General features: G+C 36.0%; 1 long non-coding RNA gene across 1 annotated transcript; it reads right to left on the bottom strand.

The window, feature by feature from the left end:
• Positions 1-19,974: 19,974 nt before the first annotated feature.
• Positions 19,975-20,551, bottom strand: LOC149630047 (uncharacterized). Its single transcript, XR_016374288.1, has 3 exons — positions 20,501-20,551; positions 20,289-20,426; positions 19,975-20,046 (listed from the first exon to the last, which is right to left on the bottom strand). It is a non-coding gene; the product is annotated as an uncharacterized LOC149630047 (long non-coding RNA).
• Between the last annotated feature and the right edge of the window lie 233 nt (positions 20,552-20,784).

Genomic DNA, 20,784 nt, shown 5'->3' with positions numbered 1-20,784 from the left:
TTTTAAATCAACCCCGCGAATCTCGAGTAAAGTGATTTGGAAAGTCAAACGATGAGCTATAAAACTGTGGGAGTTTCAAGAAACCCTAGCGATAGGATGAAAGAGAAGAGATTTTGGCGGGAAAAGGCGCGAGTTCAGCATCGTCCCAGCTCTTGCTTCTTATTGGTTGCTACAGGATCATCCCGGAAACATGATTTTTGTTGCTAAGCGGGCTAGACGAACCTCTTCCGGAATCTCGCGTCCAAATTACATCCAAACACGTGGAGAAAATAAAATGGGATGCTCTTCGCTTTAAGAAAGGAGCGTTGAGCCCGTACAACGTGGGAGTTAGGCCTAACTTCACCTCCTTATTTAGTTAATCCATGATTCAAAGCCACCAGAGAGAGAGAGAGAGAGAGAGTGAAATTTACGTTCATTCTTAACCTAAGGAGGGTAGGTACTAGGTAAGGTTGCCACGCGCCTTGAGTGTAAGGAAAAAGGCGGGAAACTGGGGAACCAATAGGAATCGACGCATAGTATTACGAAAGTAGCACGTGCGACGGGAAATTTGTAAAAACTTTAAGTTCGGGCATTGTTTGTTTTTTTTTGTATTTGGATATTATGAGGATTATCGGATCGCGGCCGGAAGTTTCCTGTTTCACGATTATTAAGTTGTAAATGTTTCTTAGATTTGTTTATTTTATTTAGTTAAAAGCTATTAGCACCATCTTTTGTTGTTAGTCACCTTTGTAAAGAGTGGTATCGTTGTAATTTTTGAGACGTTTGGCGGATCGATCGATAATACTTGGCGGTAAGATTTTTCAAAGGGTTGTGGCGCTGTTACCGTGTTGTTTACTACAACGGTATCGGCTATGTTTTCCAGCTCTGGAGGGTGATGGACTAATTTCTTTTCAAGAATTGTAAAGCTTTCTGAAGTAGCTCATTGTTCTATCTCAAATTTCCTTTTTAATTCGTAAATGATGTTATGTCTATTTTTTTCTGGGTTTTCTTCTAAGATATTGTACATGGTAGTGCAACTGACGCTCAGAGCAGATCGTAGGTTTTATACTTCTTTTGAAGTAGGGGCTAGTTTAAATTCTTTTATCTCTACAAATTTCACGAAGAAAAAATCTCTCCACTTCTGAGGCCTTAATTTCAACACAAGAGCAGTGAAAATACTGTAAAAAGTGATCGCACGTTACCATGGGTGTCCGACTGTATTTCTCATCTCAACGATCAAAATTGCAACCAGTAGTTAGGCAGAATTTTTGTCTCGTGCATATGAATCCGGAACTCGGGGTACCGGATTATTGATGATTGGCTAAAAGTGAGCCGCTTTTTAGGGTAGAAATGACGTAAAAAACAAAATTGGGAAAAAAGGTAACAATAAACAAGCTTATAGGCAATAATTTGGAAAAACACCAATATTTTGAGGTAAAAACATACAAAATTTAGTAACATTTTGGAAAAGGGGAAATTTATTCAGTTAATAAACCTTCATAATAACAAAAACAGGAGCACATTTAGCCGGTCATGATTATTGTTTGTTTAATAAACTGTAATCGTCCATATCGAAATGCACACTTTGTAAACGTAAATTTAAGCATAAAATTCGTTAAATATAAAATTAAGATAAAATTAGATCTATCGTTAAGTTTAACGGTAAAATAAAAATATAATATCGTCAACTAGACAGAGGCTTAGGCCTTTGTCATACGATTTGCAGCAGTAAAACTAGGGAACCGCGGGTTAAAGCTTAGTGGAGCAATAAAACAGAGCGACTTCATTCGATGAAGTAGTATATTGGTGAAAAATAATACGAAATATTTTCAAATAATTGATGCTATATGATCCAGTCTTCAAAAATGAAAGTTTGATTATGTGTACTTCAAGCAATTAATTTTCTACACTTATCATTTATTTTTCCATCTTTGTCTACAAAGACAGTTTTTATTAGATAAAATTAATGTTTCGGTTGTGACTCTCAATGAGGGACGAGACGATTGGATTTTCATTATAAAGGAAAACAACAAGGAAAGCTATAATTGGATCCATTTGAACCTCAAATCTCTAGAATTGGGAAGATTATTTAACAGAAATCCAAGTATCAGTTTTTTATTTTTAATTTACTCTACATATTTGTGAATATTATGCATTAAGCGAATAATTAACCAACATATTAACCACATATACCATAATTAATTAAAATCATAGGATCCATCAAATGCAAATAGATAATAACAGACAGTAAAGAGGGCCCAAACGACGTGTGATTCACGTTGTTTGCGAGATAACGATAACACTTTTTATTGCTGTCCACGTGGTATGCGAAGAAAAAACACGTAGACAGGTAAGCTGACAAACAATCACACGGTTTGCAATACGAACTCTATAAGCAACAATAGCCAAAAATGATAACACCTTGAATGGAGATAAGAAAAAGACGACGTCACAAATTTGGGCGCTGACTGGTCATCCAAACAATCTTAAAACAATTTGAGACTCTGATTTTTAGACATAGCAGTGGAAACTACGGAAATATTTCCAACGCATTTGCTTTTATTCAGTAGTTTCTTGATACCTTTGCTGTTAAGTACGTGTTTATAATTTCAATTTACATGTGAGAACTTACAAATTTTACAATTATGTTGTGTTCACTATTTATACAAGATGTTCCAAAAAAGGATGTTAGGACCGAAGTAAAATGGGTTCTATGGACAATTTTTTAGTCAAAAATGTCCTATGGCATTTTACCCTCAGGGCCAGCTTAAACCAGTTATGATTGAAATGTTTTACTGATAACGCCTTATTTAAATTAGCAGTTTCTTATTTTTAAGGGGTTCTCCGTTAATCACTAGAATCATACCTTGAAAACGGTGTAACTTAGGAAAATATTCTTAGAACATTTTTATTCAAATCGCCCATTGAACCCACTGACTAAGGCATTATACCACCCACTGTATATCATATAGTGCGATTTTTCCCTACATTGGACCACAATTTATATATTGTTTTCTTGGACTCTTTTCAATCTTACGGAATATGCACATGAATTTTATATAGGCCTACATAGTTTTTTTTTTCATATTACTGATGAAACTGACGACAAAAACAAACCAAGATAACCCTGTTCCAAGCAAAAAGACGCAAAAGGGGAGTTTCAAGTTGCCAATTGCAAGTTTGTTAATAGGCTGGGATTTCAATTCGATCTTCATTTTCTGAATGCACTTGACGCCTTCTTTGACGATATCGTTTCTTTCCCGAAAATCCATAATACCGGCTTCGTAATAGTTTCTCAAGCTGTAAAACAAAATAACGTGATTATTAACTGAAACGAATCTTTCGTTGCTTCTGACATCGTGTCAGCACATTTTCCCTGAATCCAAAAGTTGCTTAGATCATCGAAAAAATACCTACTACAGGTATTGTAACGTAAGGTTATTAACATCAGGGTGACCACAATTCCTATATTTTATCATTTTTCCTATTTTTTCGATACCTTCCTATAAGTTCCTATAATTTAGACAGTTTTCCTATATTTTCCTATTTTTCGAAAATTTTTCATCGGAATAGCATTACACAAAGCTTTGGAGGCTCGTAACTCTTGTTCTACTAGATATACGGGGATGTCCTTTGAGTATGTTATAGTCCAATTTGTCCCCCATCCAACCATACTAAATTGTTTAATACTGTTATAGTTTGTTTTGAAAATCATGTCTTATTAATTCAAAATCACTTGAAACCTATATTTTCCTATTTTTATAATGAAACATCTCCTATAATTTCATATAAATCAATTGTAAATTTCCTATTTTCCTATATTATTTTCAAGGCTTTTTTGTGGTCACCCTGTAACATTCGTCCACGCAAAAACGGATTAATGTAATAAGAAAGTCGGATTAGAGCTTCAGCCTCTGGTACCATCCTCGCATACTTCATTCAGAAAAAAAAGCAACAAAAACCACATACTTAAAGAAACTACTATTCAAAGTAGCAACAATTAAATATATTCTTAACTTTCAAACTTAATTTCAATATTTCAAGAGTCATATCGCATTGTTGTCCGCCTTTTTTATCACTGGGGCAATGTCCGAACGAATTATTTAACCAGGACAATAGAAATAAGAATGCTATTTTTTCCACTATATACAAAGTTTGTGGGTGGAGCTAAATTATAAGCATACGAAGTAGCTCAACTAATTATGCGAGGATGGTACCAGGGGCTAAAAATATGATCCGACGTTCTTATTACATTAATCCGTTTTTGGTAAGATATACTTGAAGTCATTGAGACATACTAATTTTGTGTTAATTAAAAACGAACGGAACGGTATACTTAAATAATTTCCATTGGATTTTTGAAGTGATTATCAACTCCTTATGTAGGGGCTGGGACTATATCAAGTAGTGATGCCACGAATATTCGGTTACTATTCGGTATTCGGCCTATTCGGCCATTTTTTTCGTATTCGGTATTCGGCCGAATATTTCGTAATATTCGGCCGAATACCGAATCTCCAATCATGAAGGAAAAAAACGGAAAAATTACTCAAAAATTATTTATTTCAATAACAATTTTTACTGTAATATTTATAATCTACCAGTGGTAAGTTGTTATGAATAAAAAAAAGCATATAGTGACACGATCTACTCGCAAATGAACCAAAAACCTAAAGATGCTATAGACGGGTCCTATAGTGTTAAAGAGAGCGCGTTGAAAAATCGTAACTTACCCCTTTTCATTCCCTCCTTCCCGAGTTTATCACCAACGTTGAAAGCTTCCGCGCAGGCGCGCTGTAGCAGAGGCGGTAAAGAGCGGATCTAAACAGTGTATTCCTCTCTCTGCTTGCACGCCAATATTGCGCAGAGCAGTAATCGCGTTACAGCTAGTGCCGAGAGGAGAGGAGAGTTTTCCCACGTGACCCTACATTTCGCGTAGCCGTCTGCCTATTCAACTCACCATTCCATTACACTCTTCTTCTTCCATGATGAAACCTTTCCCTATGCGGTCCGTGCGGGGGATGTACGTATTTCGCGGAACGGGTTACAGCTCATAACCGGTTTCGCGCGAGTTGCACATATCTCACGCCCGAATATTCGGTGCTTCGGCCGAGAGCATGGCCGAATATTCGGTATTCGGTATTCGGCAAAATCAATATTCGCGGCATCACTAATATCAAGCTTATCAAACAGAGTTTCACAGTTCATGCCTGAATTTGCATCAGCATTAGCATTGAATATCTGCCGAATCGTTTCACGCTTACACTCACTTGACATTGTCCAATCACTAATTCAGAAAATAATAACGTTACTACTTCAAAATATAGTTTTTGGCACGCTTTTACAATACGGATTGTACATCCCTTTAACTGCGTGGCAGTTACAAGAAAAAATCTCTATGGAGGCTCAGCCGCTCAGTATGGTATTACTTTTGCTGTATAAGGCTTATTTCCCACTGGACAGTAAAAACTGCATAAGGATCTCTGCTGTAAAAATGTTTCTACTGAACGGGACCGAAACAGGTTTCGGTCGGACAGAGTTTGTGTTCTATTTTGTTACGCAGAGGCTGAGGTAAAATTATTTTGATAACCAATAAAATTCGTTAAGTGATGACACTCTTTTTGACGCCACAATATAGAAGTTTTTTTTATCCGACGTTTCTAGTTATTTTTTTAGTTTTGGACTCGCCAGTCACCATTGCCACATTTGGATGTTGTAAAGTTTGAGTCAGAACTCACCGGGTTTGATCACGAGTTGCGAATGCTGATTTTGCATGTTGTAAACTTCTGAGTTTGCATCTCTTTAACAGCGCCTCACTATGCGTCGCTTTACGATAATCTATGACGTTTCACCGACGCCACTACATGACAAGGTCTCAGTAAATTATGGAAATATATTATGAACTTATAGTTTTGGGTCGTATTTATGAACAGAACTAAAATATTGCCTACGATGGCCTGCGTAAAAGCAATTTTTTGGACGCAGCGCTAAGGTTTTCGGTCTTTATTTTCCCTCAAGTGGGAATCAACCTTGTACTTTTCGATGATTTGAGTAACACCACCAAGGAAAATAGTTGCGTGCATAACTCACAAATTGTAGTAGGTTTTCCTTAGCTGCGGATCAATGGCTTTTGATGTTGGACACGCCCATAAGAAACTAAACATGGTTTCATCCGACAAGTGAAAGTAGTGTTCCTTATCAAATGCGGGGCATAAGATTCCAACCCAGGAGATAAGCATACTCTGACTCATTATTGTCACAAATTCTCCATGATAGATACGGGGTAAAATTTCGCTCCAATCATTTCCCGAAGTATCAGCCAGTACACGCTCCCAGATCCGTCGATGAGTTGGAGTTTTTGTACTCTATTGTTATAAAAACAAAAGAAATTTTTTAGTTACTGGATTCCGACAAATTTATGTAACGCTATAACGGTTTATATTGTAAAAATTCTAGCGTTCTAGCCAACGTAAGTATATTTACTTTAGCCCATTGCTCGTTGAACGGTTGTTATAAAGGCAACTAACTTAACTGTGACTGGTCAGATTAAAATTTTAACTATGGTCAGAGTTGTATAGAGATTTTTGAAAAGGGGTATTAACGTCTGTAACGTATTTGGAGTTTGCCTATAAAACCTTTAATAAAAACACTATTAAAATAAATTGCAGGCACACTTAAGAAACTGGTAATTAGTATAAGCATGCTAATTTAATCTAATGATAAATTGTGGAATGCACACTTAATAAAATCTTACTCTTAAGGTCTGTACTAATTAAGTACCATACGTATCTTGCGGACACAAAAGGTGTTACTCTAAATTATAATAAAGCACATACGTTTTCGGCAAGGGATTGGTCAGCTTCGGCTACAGCCCATGGTCAGAATAGAAAATATTTTCTACATTCCAAGTTACAATAACAATACATACATCCTAACGACATAATAATCTACACAAATAATAAACTTTAGAAGATAGTATTAGTAAACTCCATTTCAAGGTTAATGGACTAGAGGTTAAATGTGTACAAAAAAATGGTCTCTCAGGAACCCCCAGAGAAAACTGTAAACTATGCATTTGAAAAAAGAAACTATGGCTATTCTATTGGCCAGGGGAATTCCTTATGAGTTCACTTGAAGTCGAGGATGGTTCTTGGAATTTTAAAAGGAATAGGCTTTGGCGTTACAACGCTACTTAATTTTTACAGGGTGTTTCTTATAATTCTGAAGTACATTACAGGGTGTGTCCAAGTTAGTCGTTATTAGTCTTATCTTAAAAGGAATTGCTTTTATAATCTTGATAAGGACTTTTATGTGTTATTAATCATCTTTTATAATTTTCAGTTCTTTGCATTTACGATTGTAAAGCTTATAATTCTTACGACTGATTTTCTGGCTGGTTATTGTGTGTCAAAGGTGGCACGTAAATGATTATCGAATATATTTTTGCGAAGTCACTTTTTAAACAATGCCTTAAATTCAATTTCAGTCTTTGTCACTACTCTCGTTGCTTAGCACAAAACTCATTTAACATAGAGTGTTGTTCTATAGCTTTCTAAGTTAGCTTTTCATGTTTAATTGATAGAGCTTATAAAGTTATGAATAGCCTATATAAACTATCCTCAATATTAGTGAATATACTAGTAATTAAATTTCCATACCGGACCCTAAGCGTTAGGCCTCTAAATTTGCGAAGAAAACGAAAAAGGACTATTAAAACCCAATTGGACAAATCCATCAGGTGGTACTAGTAATCCAATTGGAATTGATAGCACTCTTGTGTCATCTAGAAACTGAAGCCTAACTCTCAAGATCCAATAAGGAAATTTGCTTGTATTTTCTTTAATACCCCAAGTAGGTGCATGGTTCAAATTTGCAATACTCATTATTTTATACGTTCTTTCAAACGCTACAGTTTATATTGAACTTGTTGAAAATAGCTGATTTGATTTGTAACCTAGGTGTCTTGTTAACCTTGCAGAAACTAGTGGCGTATGTTTGAGATGCATCCAATATGATTACTTGGTAATACGTGTATTCTGTTTGCGAGGTCACCATGGAGATTCTCAAGTTCTCCCGTTCGAGAAGGTCATAAATATTGTTGATAAATGTTGGTTGATTTAGAGTTGTAATTGTTGTTAGCAACATGGTCGTAAACGACATTGATATGAACGAAAGCCCTAACAGACAGCAATAGCCAAATATCCATGTACGAAAATGAACGTGGCCAGCATTTGGAGAACCTAATTTTTTTAAAAGTATCTTAATTATCTATTTTTGTCTTGTGCCCTATACGAACAATCGATCACCTTGCCCTGTTACTAAAAAGATTGCGTTCAACCAATGTATGATGCAAAATCTACTTAACGCCAAATTAGTCGCTCCATATATCAACAGACAAAGCAATGGATACACTAATATAAAAACTCCAATGGCCGTCCATGTCTGTCAAGAAATTTTCAAATAATGCGTTATTTTCTTTGTGTATTAAGGGTTCTGTATATACCAAAACAAATACAAATATAGATAACAGAAAAACTGACAGAGTGAGGAAAGATCTGGAGACAAAGGAAAAAATGTACTCCCTGCTGTAGTATTCGGATTGCCAAAGGTCAGCGAAAACTTGGAACTGTCAAGAAATTTAAAAATATGCCTTAAAGGTCAGATAAGTTTGAGAATTTCAACAATGTCAGGGAATTTGATTGAAATTGATAAAATATCTGTGGTTCAAAAGTTCAGCTTGGTGACGTTTAACTTCGTTTTTGCAACAAGGCACCGGAGTTTGCTCCGAAATGTTTTATATTTAATATTTATAAAATGCGATTAAAACGAATCACATCAACTTAAAAAAATAATAGTTGGCCCTAAAATCGTCAGGGAAAACCTGAAAAAGTCAGGGAATTTGAATCTGAAAATTTCATAGCAATCCTGAGTAAGGAAAACTCGCCAATTAGTTCTTGCGCAAGCACACAGGGAATTTGAATTACATTTTTCAGGTAATATGAAAATCTCCAAGAACTGAAAATATTCAAATGCATTCCGGAATGCCTCTAAAGCCCAACTATTTCAGTCAAGGAGAAGAAAAAGGTGACATAATAGGAGAAGGGAATAATAAGAAAAGGAAGTCTTATCGGTCAAGGACGGCAACGTGAGCGCGACCAACCTCAAAAATACCCTGAAAATTGGCACAATGACACGGGGTTAAACTAACTTACGCGAAAAAAACAGTCCCAACATTAAGCAACTTTTTCTTCACTTTGTTTGCTACAGCGGAAATTTCTTGATTCCGATACACGACGCCAACTTTCGTAACTTTCATTTAAAGAATTTTTAATACACTCTGACAAAAATATATTTTACTTTATGACCTGTTGTTTTGTTCTTAACGCGCGTCATCAAGTTATTAAACGTTAGGCCGACGAGAGAAGTTTCTAGGCCAATCAGGGAAGGGAAGATAATTTGAGGCTGTTAAGAGTCTCGTTACAATCTTAAGGCTTTATGGAGATATTAAGTATCATATTTCTCTTATTACTCCTTTTGGTAACATTAAAAACGAGTGCTGATTGGACCATCAAAGAAGCTAGAAATGGAACGAGAGTTGGCACCATGTCAGGCACAACGCCTACGTTCTGTTATGTCTATTTGTATTATGTCTATTTGTATAATCTCACTTTAACATCGAATATATCTATGATATCGAACATTCCAAATTCTCGATTGATTGGACCTCCGCTCAGTATTTTCGCTTCACCCATCAAGTTTGGGCCTTCTACATTAAAGAACGTCAAATCTGATGGATCTTCCAAAATGTACATCGGTACAGCAATATCAGTATCCTTCGCGAAAGGAAAAGGTTAGTTTGGCAAATTTGAGCAGCTACATTATTCCAAACAATGCACAGGGCCTGTCTTAACAACATTACAGTCTCCCGTGCATTGCAATATCATTAGGAAATAGAATTAAAAAGTAAGGGGCAATCTCCTGGGCATGTGCCCATTAGAGTCAATCTTTAAGGCGGTCCTGACAATACAGATATTTTCGTAAAGTGATTTGACGAATTCACGGTGTTTTCCATTCTCTTGTTTGGAAGTGAAAGAAATACCTTCTTCATTCAAAACACGCAACTGAATTTCATAACCACTACGGGACAAGAAAAATTATGTTTATAATATATGGCGTTGTTTTATGACATGATTTTGATTTACGGGTCCAAATTTAAAAAAGACTAATAAGCAATAGGTTTACCAACTACAGACGATTTTCAAGCCCATTTTAAGATTCTAGCTGATTGCGGGGATGAATATTTTTCACTCGTTATTGTTTTTTCTGTATTAAAATGTATACCAGTGATTTTCTACCAATGATCATAATTTCGTTTGAATCGTTTAATTCGTTAATGAGCCGAATAAACTAGTGTAAAAGCGTCTAAGCAAACGTTATTTCTACTGGGTTTTACAAACTTTTACAGTAACATCTCTTTTGTTTTAAATTCAAATTTTAGGCCCATTGCTATTGGTGCAAAGTGCATGGCCTATATTAAGGAAATACTGGCCTCCTTTTTAAGGCCTGTATAATTGGATTAAGAACATCTCCAAGTGGGCTACCAAGTATCGCTTCCTTCTCATCATCAACTGTTAGCAAAGCTAATTGTATCGTAGCAACAAATCTGGCAATTTTTGTGATATTCATGAGGTTATCTGAAAAATAAAGAAGGGGTACCTAAGTCTCTTATTTTAGTTTGTACATTTCGTTTCACGAGAAAGCTAGAAAACTGATAAATTGACCATGTGAATCACTTTATGGGACAGCCATGCAGTAAATAATAAAGCTAGATTACCGAAAATACAATAGAACTACGGAGTGATATTAAACATATTGTGATTGAACGATAATGGCGTCATAAACAGATCATCTTCTTCTTTGGAGGGTTATGCTCACACCAAATTATTTTGCATTTTAATTTTTTAGATACGCGTTTAGCTCACCCTTTGCTTAAACGGAGTTCTGAGCTGATAACAAGCTATTTAGTGTAATGCACGGGCATAGACATTACACGAGATTTCATGGATAATTCAATCGAAAAGGAGACTTGTAGAAGAGAAAAAGTGACAGCTTTGATAGTTAAAAAATCGTGGCAAGAGGTTGGTTTTGAAGTTGAATTCAAAATTAAGAATTGTGAAACATATAAGAGTTTGCAGAAGTGTAGAATTATTTTTAAACTCATGCAAGGAATGATGAATTTCGCATAGTTTTCTAGTGCCGTATGATTATACTATGTTGTCCCTGACCCGTGGCATTTTACCTAAAAGGGACATTATTTTACAGAAATTAGATATTTTTATTCTGATTCCTTATGTTGAAATATGCCGCCTTGAATTTTTTCTGATTTTTTGAAGAGCTATTAATTTTGTACTCAAAATATGCATTTGAATTTTGGTAAAGCGACCTACCGGCAAATCAGCGCCCGCGATTTAGAAGAGGCAATCCCCATTCCCCGATATTCTCAGTCGAGTTTCATTTACGCAGTCTGAAATAGGTTCCGAAATGTACATTCTACTTTTTAGAAGTTAGAACTCGAAAGAAAGACGCGGGTTCGATCGTTTAAGGAATAGCGGACTCGTAACTTTAACAATTAACAGTTTTATAATTTTACTTTTCACTAAAACTCAAATTACTCTCATAATCTTACTATATCAATATGTGACGTGTCGTATATGGTTATATATCTGAATGTCTAGTTATTAGCCTTTGGAATGGGAAGATCTGTGTTCTTTGTGACCTTCGACATTTAAAAACTTAAAAACCCATCTTTCACAATTTAACAGAGTCATGCTGCAACACAATTACTCAAACTTTAGCAGACGACGGGCCCCGGGGAGTCACTGGTGACAACTGACAAGGCCACTCTAAAAAATTCCTTATTTCCCCATTTTAGCCAGTCTGGGAAATAAGGATGCTTTTTAATCTAGTCCTTGGGACCAGTGACCCGCCTAGTATCCGGGATAATAAACTGGTCTCATGACTTGTCCTCGCCTTTGTTCTCCTTTAGATTTGATATTAATAAACTAGTCCCGAGGACCAGTAACCCCAACTTTTTGAATTAAAAAAAAGTCCAAGCAATTAATAAACTGGTTTTGGACCAGAGAAAGTGTGCTATTTTCCAGACTGATCCTAGATTTTTCTTTTAGAAGTAGAAAGCATATGAGTTAATATTCTCTAAACCTCACGGGATTGGCTGATTTGGCTCAATCCCTAAAGAGGTTTTTATTGGCCGGTGGGAAAATGCGCTAAAATCGAGACCCATTGCTAAGCTTAACAAATTTTAAAAAATTGAATTTTCAATGAAAAAATTGTTTCAAAAAACAGAAAAAGTTAGAGACTTCATATATATTTGAAATGAATCAGGAAAAAATAAAAAACAGCACTAAAATTTTCAGCTGAGTGTATCCCTGCCTAAACAAGTTAGGGTTAGAGTGTTTAACGGATGACCATTAAAAACTGGAAATCAATGCTAATTTAATTATGGAGGTTTCCGATAAATACTCCAGTCATAACTTGTTAACGGTGGCCATTGGGGAAAAATGCCATTGAACATTTTCGACTCAAAATCATTCATAGAACTAACTGTACTTTGGTCGTACAACATGTTGATCAGCCCTAAACTTAAGACGTTTCGTTCGTTAACAATTATGCCAAATGGAGTAAGTTTTATTTTTTTAATGTTAACTATTTAAAAAGTAGAAGAACTTGAACCGTGACGAGTGACATATCAGCCCACGTTACAGGTTGAAAGTTGTTGTTTTCCCAGTTCAGGCCCCCATTTGGATATGAATGGTTATTATTTTATATATATTTTTAACTCTCCGAGTAACGATGACATCACGGAGAGGTATTACACTGGAAGTGTCTGTGTGTGTGTCTGTCACCGCGTTCGCTACTGCCAAATCGGAGCAAACGTGTTCGCAGAAAGTAATAGCTTCTACTCCATTATCATCGTTAGGGTTAAGATTTACGCGGCCATCGGCTAGGGCTACGAGAAACGTCTAGCTTCCCAATCACAGGGCTTCCACCAAAGGTTCACGCAATTGTGAGTTTTCTTATCATTTATAGTTAATCAATCGACTTACATACTTTCCAAAAATTGTTAAAGACAATTCAAACGTCAACAATAGCTGTTTAAAATGGTTTTAGGAATAAAGTTTCCTAAAACGATTTAACTATAATTAAACTAATTTAATGACGATTAAAATAATAAATGTCAATTATTTATATTTCATTATTTAAGAAAAACCTCTTAATTGCGTCTCGAATCGGAGAGTTTTTTCTTTTGTTTCCCAAATTGTTAATTAAGGCATATCTTTTTAGAGACAGAGTTCAACATTGGAAGGCGCAAACAGAAGTTATTGCCGGGGAAATTCCTAGGCATAAAACTGATTTGAAATTGATTTTGGGTAAAATGTTTTGAAATCGTTTCAAGTGTTCTTCGAAGGTATGCCCACGTTTATTTTCAGGATATAAGTTATCTCCAGACGTTTAGCATTTTCTAAACGTTGATAACACTTTTTTTGCATGTGATAACTAACGCGTTTAATTCAGGTCCATAAAGTAGGATGACAACCCGTTTGAAAATAATTTTACTTTGGCCGTTAGTTTTGCGTTGTTGATGTACGATTTGGCAATGTTGATATTTCATCTACCCAAATTCTATGTGTGCTAATCCATGGTTCTTTTTAAGTTTTTTCAAATATGCCTATAGAACCAGTATAATTAACAACTGAAAACATTTCTTCCACGATTTTAACACCTTAAGCTAACCAGTAATACACGTCCTTTAAATGTCAAGTAAACGGAATATCAACGTATTTTTGTCATGACCAAGAAGTTAATTCGCGTCTATTAAATTTAACGTTAAAACATTGTGCCTACTTGATTTTATTACCTGGGTAGTCCTACTATACTAGATTATTAAACTATTAGTGAAAAGCAGAAACCAAAATTCTACTTGCTTGCTTCTCTAGATGGTTCTACACACCCAATAAGCGTTATGATACACGATGCTCTGGAAATTATTAACCATCTGTTTTGAATCTGAATATCACGGAGTTATATTTCTGCTCTAATGATTGTGGTCATTGATCGATCGTAAAGCGGAAAAATAGCCTATGCACACAATATTGCCTACCATTATCCAGTGAAACGTCGATTAACGTTTGAGTACAGTCCCTCCCCAATGATCCTAGCACTAGGGGCAAGCGCTGTTCACCAAATGCGGATTACGCATATTCGTTTTAGCACTGTCTTTGTCGTTTTAGTACAGACAGAGGTACAGCCGTGTAAACCGATTACTGACTTGCCCCTCGGCCTAGCCACATTGATATGATAATCGTTGAACACTAGACGCCGGAGGATAGAAAATAAATTTCACCGGCGTTATATATAAATTTTATTGAGGTTTACTACCAAGTACGTACACAGCTTAATGTGTTTGCTTACTTTCTACTGAATTATTTTTATCATTATCAAAATTTTTAAAGCACCTACATAGTGAGCCGTCCACATCATAAATATAATCAAAACTGTTATTGAAAGATAGTTGACGATAAACATAGTATACTGTTTTTGATCATTATCATAAATACTAAAATTTTGATGCATGGTATATTTATTTTTATCGCTCTCAGTGACGATGACGTACTATATTAGACATTTCTGTCTGTGTGTCTGTCACAGCGTCCGATGAGATCAAATGTTACAGATTGTGTTCTCAATTTCCGAAGCACGTCGCAGTTCCCAGTCCGCAAAAATTCGAAATTTTTTCTTTCAGTACGTTATATAGCTATACGGAACTTACGCAAGAGAAAACAGAACTTGATATAATACTTCTGCCTCTGCGTGCTGCGTCTCGTTTGAGGGGTTAGATTTCTACGATTCTAGCTTTGTGACCCCCTACAGGAGAGCCTAACTGCAGCTTCTATGGAGAAATAAACAGCTAAGAGGCGAGGGACGAGCAGAGTGCCCCTCTCATAATCCCTGAGCAGTGCTATTTTCCAAAAAAAATATCTAACCACTAGCCTCGAGATAAGCTACCCTAAGTTTAGGGGTAAAAACCAGGACGACCCTCAAATGAGGTAAAAAGCAGGGCTAAAGTTAAAATTTTACCCAAGTATTATACTCCTAAGACCTTTAAATCAGAAAACATTGTGGTCGAACATCAGAATCTATTTTACCCCCGACTTTTCACAGATGTCTAATTTGAATTATTTGAAAAAGCATCTTTTAAGAACGTAGCTTATTTTAAGACATCATTAATCCTTAAGCCTTTAAGCCAATGGTTTTTTGTTGTTGTTTTTAAAGGCTTCAATCAAATGAACTTGTAAGCGTGATTCTTTAAAAGGAAGAATCGCGTTATTTTGCCCCTTAAGCTTTGCCTTGTTCTTCTCATTCTGGTTCTTGGGAGAGCTGGAGATTGAGTAAGGCAGCGGACTGAAAACACTTTGCCAATATTGGTGTTCTAATCTCGGAGTTAACTGATTTTGCTTTTTTTTTGAAGTTTTTTTTTTGGCGAAATAATTCGATTTTTATTTTCTCGAACTCTTATTTTTACCTCTCCGAGTGACGATGACGTCACAGACTTGTTGGCAACGATCTTGTTGGTCCGTTTATGCTTCCACCACGTCTAACGTGTGAACCGTTTTTAGAATTTCTTCGACAGTATCTACCTTTACTATTGGAAGATGTCCCTTTGGCTACCCGAGCACGCATGTGGATCCTGCAGGATGGTGCTCCCGCGCACTACAGTAGTGCGGTTCGGGAATTTCTTAACGAACAATATCAAGGATGATGAATAGGACGAGCTGAACCAGTGCTGTGGCCTCCCCGTTCTCAAGATTTAAATCCACTGGATTTTTCCTTGTTCGGAACCATGAAAGCCATTGTTTACTTTTCACCCGTGCCAACAAGAGACGTTCTTTGAAAGCGCATTCAACATGCTGCGGCGAACATTCGAGCAAATCCGGAAATGCTAAACAGTGTGCAAGGGTCTTTTAGACGTCGGGCTTAAGTATGCATCAACGCCAATGGTGCTCATTTTGAGTAACTACTTTAATATGACGTTGAAAACATTTTTTCTTCAATTTAATTATTTTGTTACACCTCAAATTAATAACCCCCTGGATATGAAAGGAAATAGGGAAACATACTTGAATAAGGCAGCGGCATCTCTAGCGCACCTATAGTCAAAACTTGGAAAAAAGATACCCCAAACAGACTCAGTAAGCGCGTGACCGCGTTTGCTACTCCATGCTTTTTAAAGTCTCAGCTACATTTTATCCGTGGTTCTCGTTTCTTTTTCTCTTCTCATCCCGGTACCTGGTTCGGAGGTTTCGGTCACTAAACTAGTTAGGTTTTTGGTTTTTTATTTATGTAAAAATTAGATTAAACTATAAACTTGATATATCAAATGACAGAAAAGCCATAATGGTCTTCGAAGACACAAAAAAGCCGTTTACGTTTACTAGGCCTTGCCGGTACAACCCTACAATTCAAACTGCGTAGCCTGCATGGGGTAACAAAGCTCTACGTTTTGCCGTCTCAGGGCGCCACATGGCGATACTATTTGAAAACACCCGGTTTTGCTTGCCTTTATCCAGGGGTTAATTATCTGAGGTTACACAGAAATGATGAAATTTCCCAAAATTATCGTTTTTTATTGATAGTAAAGCTTGCACGTTTGGCCTCTGAATTTCATCCTCACAAATAGCATCTCGACTTAAACTCTGACGTATTGAAGTACTTTTTATGCTTCGTCAGAAGATGGTGAAAAGCTCTAGCTGTCTAGCTGCGGAAGCTTGGAGGCAAAAAAGTGAATTTGTAAGAACTTCTTAATTTGGCAATCACCGATGATAGCTCATTTTAAACTACTCTTTACCTCTTGTTTAATTGCCGCTTCAGACGACGCGTTAAAACCACTGCTTGCTTGAGATAGATAGTGAGAGGCATTGATAGATATCGCGAGTTTCTTCTGAAAACTTCAATTTCGTTCAACCAAACTCGCTTTACGATCTGTTTGTTTTTTTTGTTTATTTATCAAAAATAACAAGAGTATTAAACAAGCTATGCCTTATTAGACCACGATTTTACGCACCGTCGGAAGGGGATATTAGGGCCCAAATGGGCCCGGAGTTTAAGGGCTTGTAACTCTGTAACGGTTCGGTTTAGACCAAAACCGCTCAGGAAATTTCGACTCCAAATTTTGCAAGGAATCTACTGTTACAAGGAACGCATACATCTCTGAATCACCCTGTATAGATATAGATTTAAAGAACTGTCTAGGGATTCGATAATTTGAACATTTATTTGAGGTTTGAAGATATTTTGCGGATTTGATGATTTGTTTGGGATAAGAATTTGAGAGCAATATGATAATATTAATTTTAAGACCTTTTTCGGTAGGCTTAATTATTTTAAACTACTCCTTTGAAAACATGCCATATATTATAACTTTTTTCGTGCGATACTAGTTACCACCCCTTTAAAAACAGTCAATTTGGTATCTACCAAAATGGGGAGTGGGAATGAAATTTATGGAACGCTTGATACAAGGCTAGTAAATGGAAGAGTCTATAAAGTCCTTTCGCGGGAGGGAAGCACTCCCTTCATCACCGCTTTCCCCCCCGGAACATAGGACTTTACGTAGTTAGATAGGGGAAAGCTTCAAGAAATGCAGCAGTCACGTGGGAAAACTATATGTGTGGATTTAAAACTTGAGAATGATTTGAACGTTGATTTGAAGAATGAAAATTTGGAAATAATTTCAGGATTGAAAGACTATGGGAGTTCATGGCTTGAAGATTGAAAGATTGGGAATGTTTCTATTTATTTATTATTTTTATTTTTCGATTTTTAAAATTTATGGATGTTGTGAGATTGGAAAAATTTATAAAGGATAAGAATGATTTTCTGGGATTTAGTTATTTCCTTAGATTTGAAAGATTTACTGGGATTTAATTATTTCCTTAGTTTTTAAAGATTTGCGAAGATTAAAAGATTTTTCTGGGATTTGAAAGATTTGAAGATTTTTAAGATTTAAAATCGTCTACTGTACGAGATTTGAAGGAGCGTCGGACCCCTCGCAGTGACACCACCAATTAACAATTCCAAATCAAAATATTTTTAAAATTTACAAATCAAAAATTGTTTAATAGTTGCATATCAAAAATTGATTAATAGTCGCAAATTTTCTCAAATATTTACGCTAGAAGCTCAATATTTTCACATAAATCTTCTTTTCCCCTTGAAAGGAATGAAAACGAATGAATTAATTAGAAGAAAGTTAAATTAAATTTTAATGTTATTCGAACCCTTCGTCCTTCGCTCAGCTGTCCAACCCATTACACCACCGGATCTGTGAAGCCTTTAGGGCTCGTTTTCGTAGGCGCGAGTTGCGTGAAAATTTCGAGCGAAAGCGGAAACGTTCGAAAAAAGTACATTACAGCGCGTATTCAACCTCGTGAAGCGTGAGCGTTTTCGAATTTTCTAGCTTCTATGAAAACGAGCCTTTAGAGTTTTAGATTATATTGATATTGTACTTTTACGACTATTTTAATTTCAATAAGACGGGGGATTTCGTATAGAGAATGGTCTATTTTTTACACTTTTCTAAAAAGGAGGAAATGACCCGGTGGATTTTATCTAAAGAATGGAGGATTGTATTACTCCTTTCTATAGTGGGGTAATGACCGGGGCATTTTGTCCAGAGAATGGTGGGATATTTTTCCTCTTTTGGGGGGGGAAATGTTCGGGGGAATTTCTCTTAGGAGAGTAGGATTTTACTATTTTCTAGGATGGTGGAAACGACAGGGGGATTTAGTCTAAGGAGGGGGTTTTAGTAATGGAGCATTATGACCGGGAGTTTCTGTCTTGAGGGCGTTTAGTTCGTATACCGTTTTGAAGAAAATTTAAAATTCAAAACTACACATCAACTTCTATTTGTGGTGTCTTCTGTCGTAAAAACAATGTTACGATAGGCGTGGCAAGACAAAAGGCCGAAGTTTCATACCAGCGATCACTCGAGAATACTGTTTTCACTCGTAACCTATACAATACGTTCAGAAATAGAACATAACAAAAAAGTTCATTCAAACATTTTACAATGAATAGGTAAGTGCGGCTTGGATGGATTTCAAACTAGACTAGCTACCCGGCTTTTTTCGGGTGTTAAAAGGAAATTAAACCATGTATTTGACAACTATCAAATTCAACATAACAATGTTAACTTAAATGAGCCATTTTTATATGTTAAGCTTACTTGTTGGGCAAAGCATTTAAAAAATTAATCAATTAAAATATAAAGTCTATCGTCAAAATAAGAAATGATAGGATCATCAAGAAAAGTTGACAAATCCTAAAACAAATCATCAAAACTAAGATCAAGCACCACGCAAGAAGCTTCAGAACGTCATTGAACAAGCAGAGGATCGCTGTGAGGTAGATTTTTGCTTATTGAGCCTCCTTGACAACTATAATTTAAAACTATCTCTCCACTAAATCTTTGTTTTTTACCAACTGCAACTCGTATTTTGATACTTTCCCCAACCATTTTCAGTTATTTTCTTAATCATGATTTTTCTATGCTTAATTCTTCGTTTTTGTAAAATATGTGATATTTTCAATACATTTGAACTAAAATTGCGTTAACGTAATGAAGTTCTTTTGGTAGAAACACAAGGGTTCTTCTGAATGTTCCCAAAATAGGTGTGTTATATTTTTTTGTAACTTAATTAACTGGGGTTTTTGTCTGCAGACATTTTTTTTCCAAATATACAGGGTGTATCTGAAATGGACGTAGGAGCGGAAGTATTTGGGTTCCTGGGGCCAATATAAGGCGAAACTGTGGTGTGACACTTTTTCGTACGCCAACCCATTTGGAAGTTAGGAGCGGAAGTATTTGGGTTCCTGGGGCCAATATAAGGCGAAACTGTGGTGTGACATTTTTTCGTACGCCAACCCATTTGGAAGTTACTTGAACCTAACACTTGCTAATTTGCATAAATCACAGCATGTTGACTTCATCTAAAACAGTAAGAATTAAGTTCAAGATAGGATGATTATTGCAAATTAGTGGTTGCCAGCTAAAACAAAAAAGCCTCATAACCATAGACTCATTTTTTAAGGAGTAGAAAGTTGTACATTTGGTGACTCATAACGAACATCATTGTAAAACAACATGTTACGATTAGTTTGTTGGAACAACTGACCGATACTAACGGGAAACTGACAGCGATAACTAGCGGAAACTAATAAGGAACACCGACATTTTGCTTCATTCTTCAAGCAATCGAAAGGTTGTAAAAGCGTTCATTTTGGTTTGTGTACAAGACTACATATCCGGCGACGTCTTGTTTCCATTAAATTAGCAAATAATTTTTTACATGCTTTAAAACACTTTGAACCTTTAAAAGAAGTACCTTTTTTACCGTTTTTATTGGCAAATTTCATAGAATAATTCTAAGGTGTAAGAACGTACATTTCCTTATGGGTACATTACATTGCATCTCGCATTGCACGGATGTTTCCTGTCGTTCTCAACGCTAGCAGATTGCTACCAGTTAGTAAACGTCATTAGTCTAAAGTTTTAGGGAGGTCTGCAAATTCACTAAGGTTTAATCGTTTATTAATTTATTTGCGAAGTTTTTTCTTAGTTTTAAGTTAACGCTCTTCTTTTGGTTTTTTCTCAAATTTTCTTTAGTTTTATTTGCGGTCATCCGTTCGGTTCCGAGGTTAAGAACGAAAATTTCTTCTTAAAATTTT

The sequence above is a fragment of the Phalangium opilio genome, unplaced genomic scaffold (genome assembly GCF_054372755.1).
Source record: "Phalangium opilio isolate 3A_F unplaced genomic scaffold, DU_Popi_V2 ptg000104l_1, whole genome shotgun sequence".
Classification (NCBI taxonomy): domain Eukaryota; kingdom Metazoa; phylum Arthropoda; class Arachnida; order Opiliones; family Phalangiidae; genus Phalangium; species Phalangium opilio.
The sequence above is the reverse complement of the archived record's forward strand: the minus strand, read 5'-3'. Positions and strand labels throughout refer to the sequence as shown.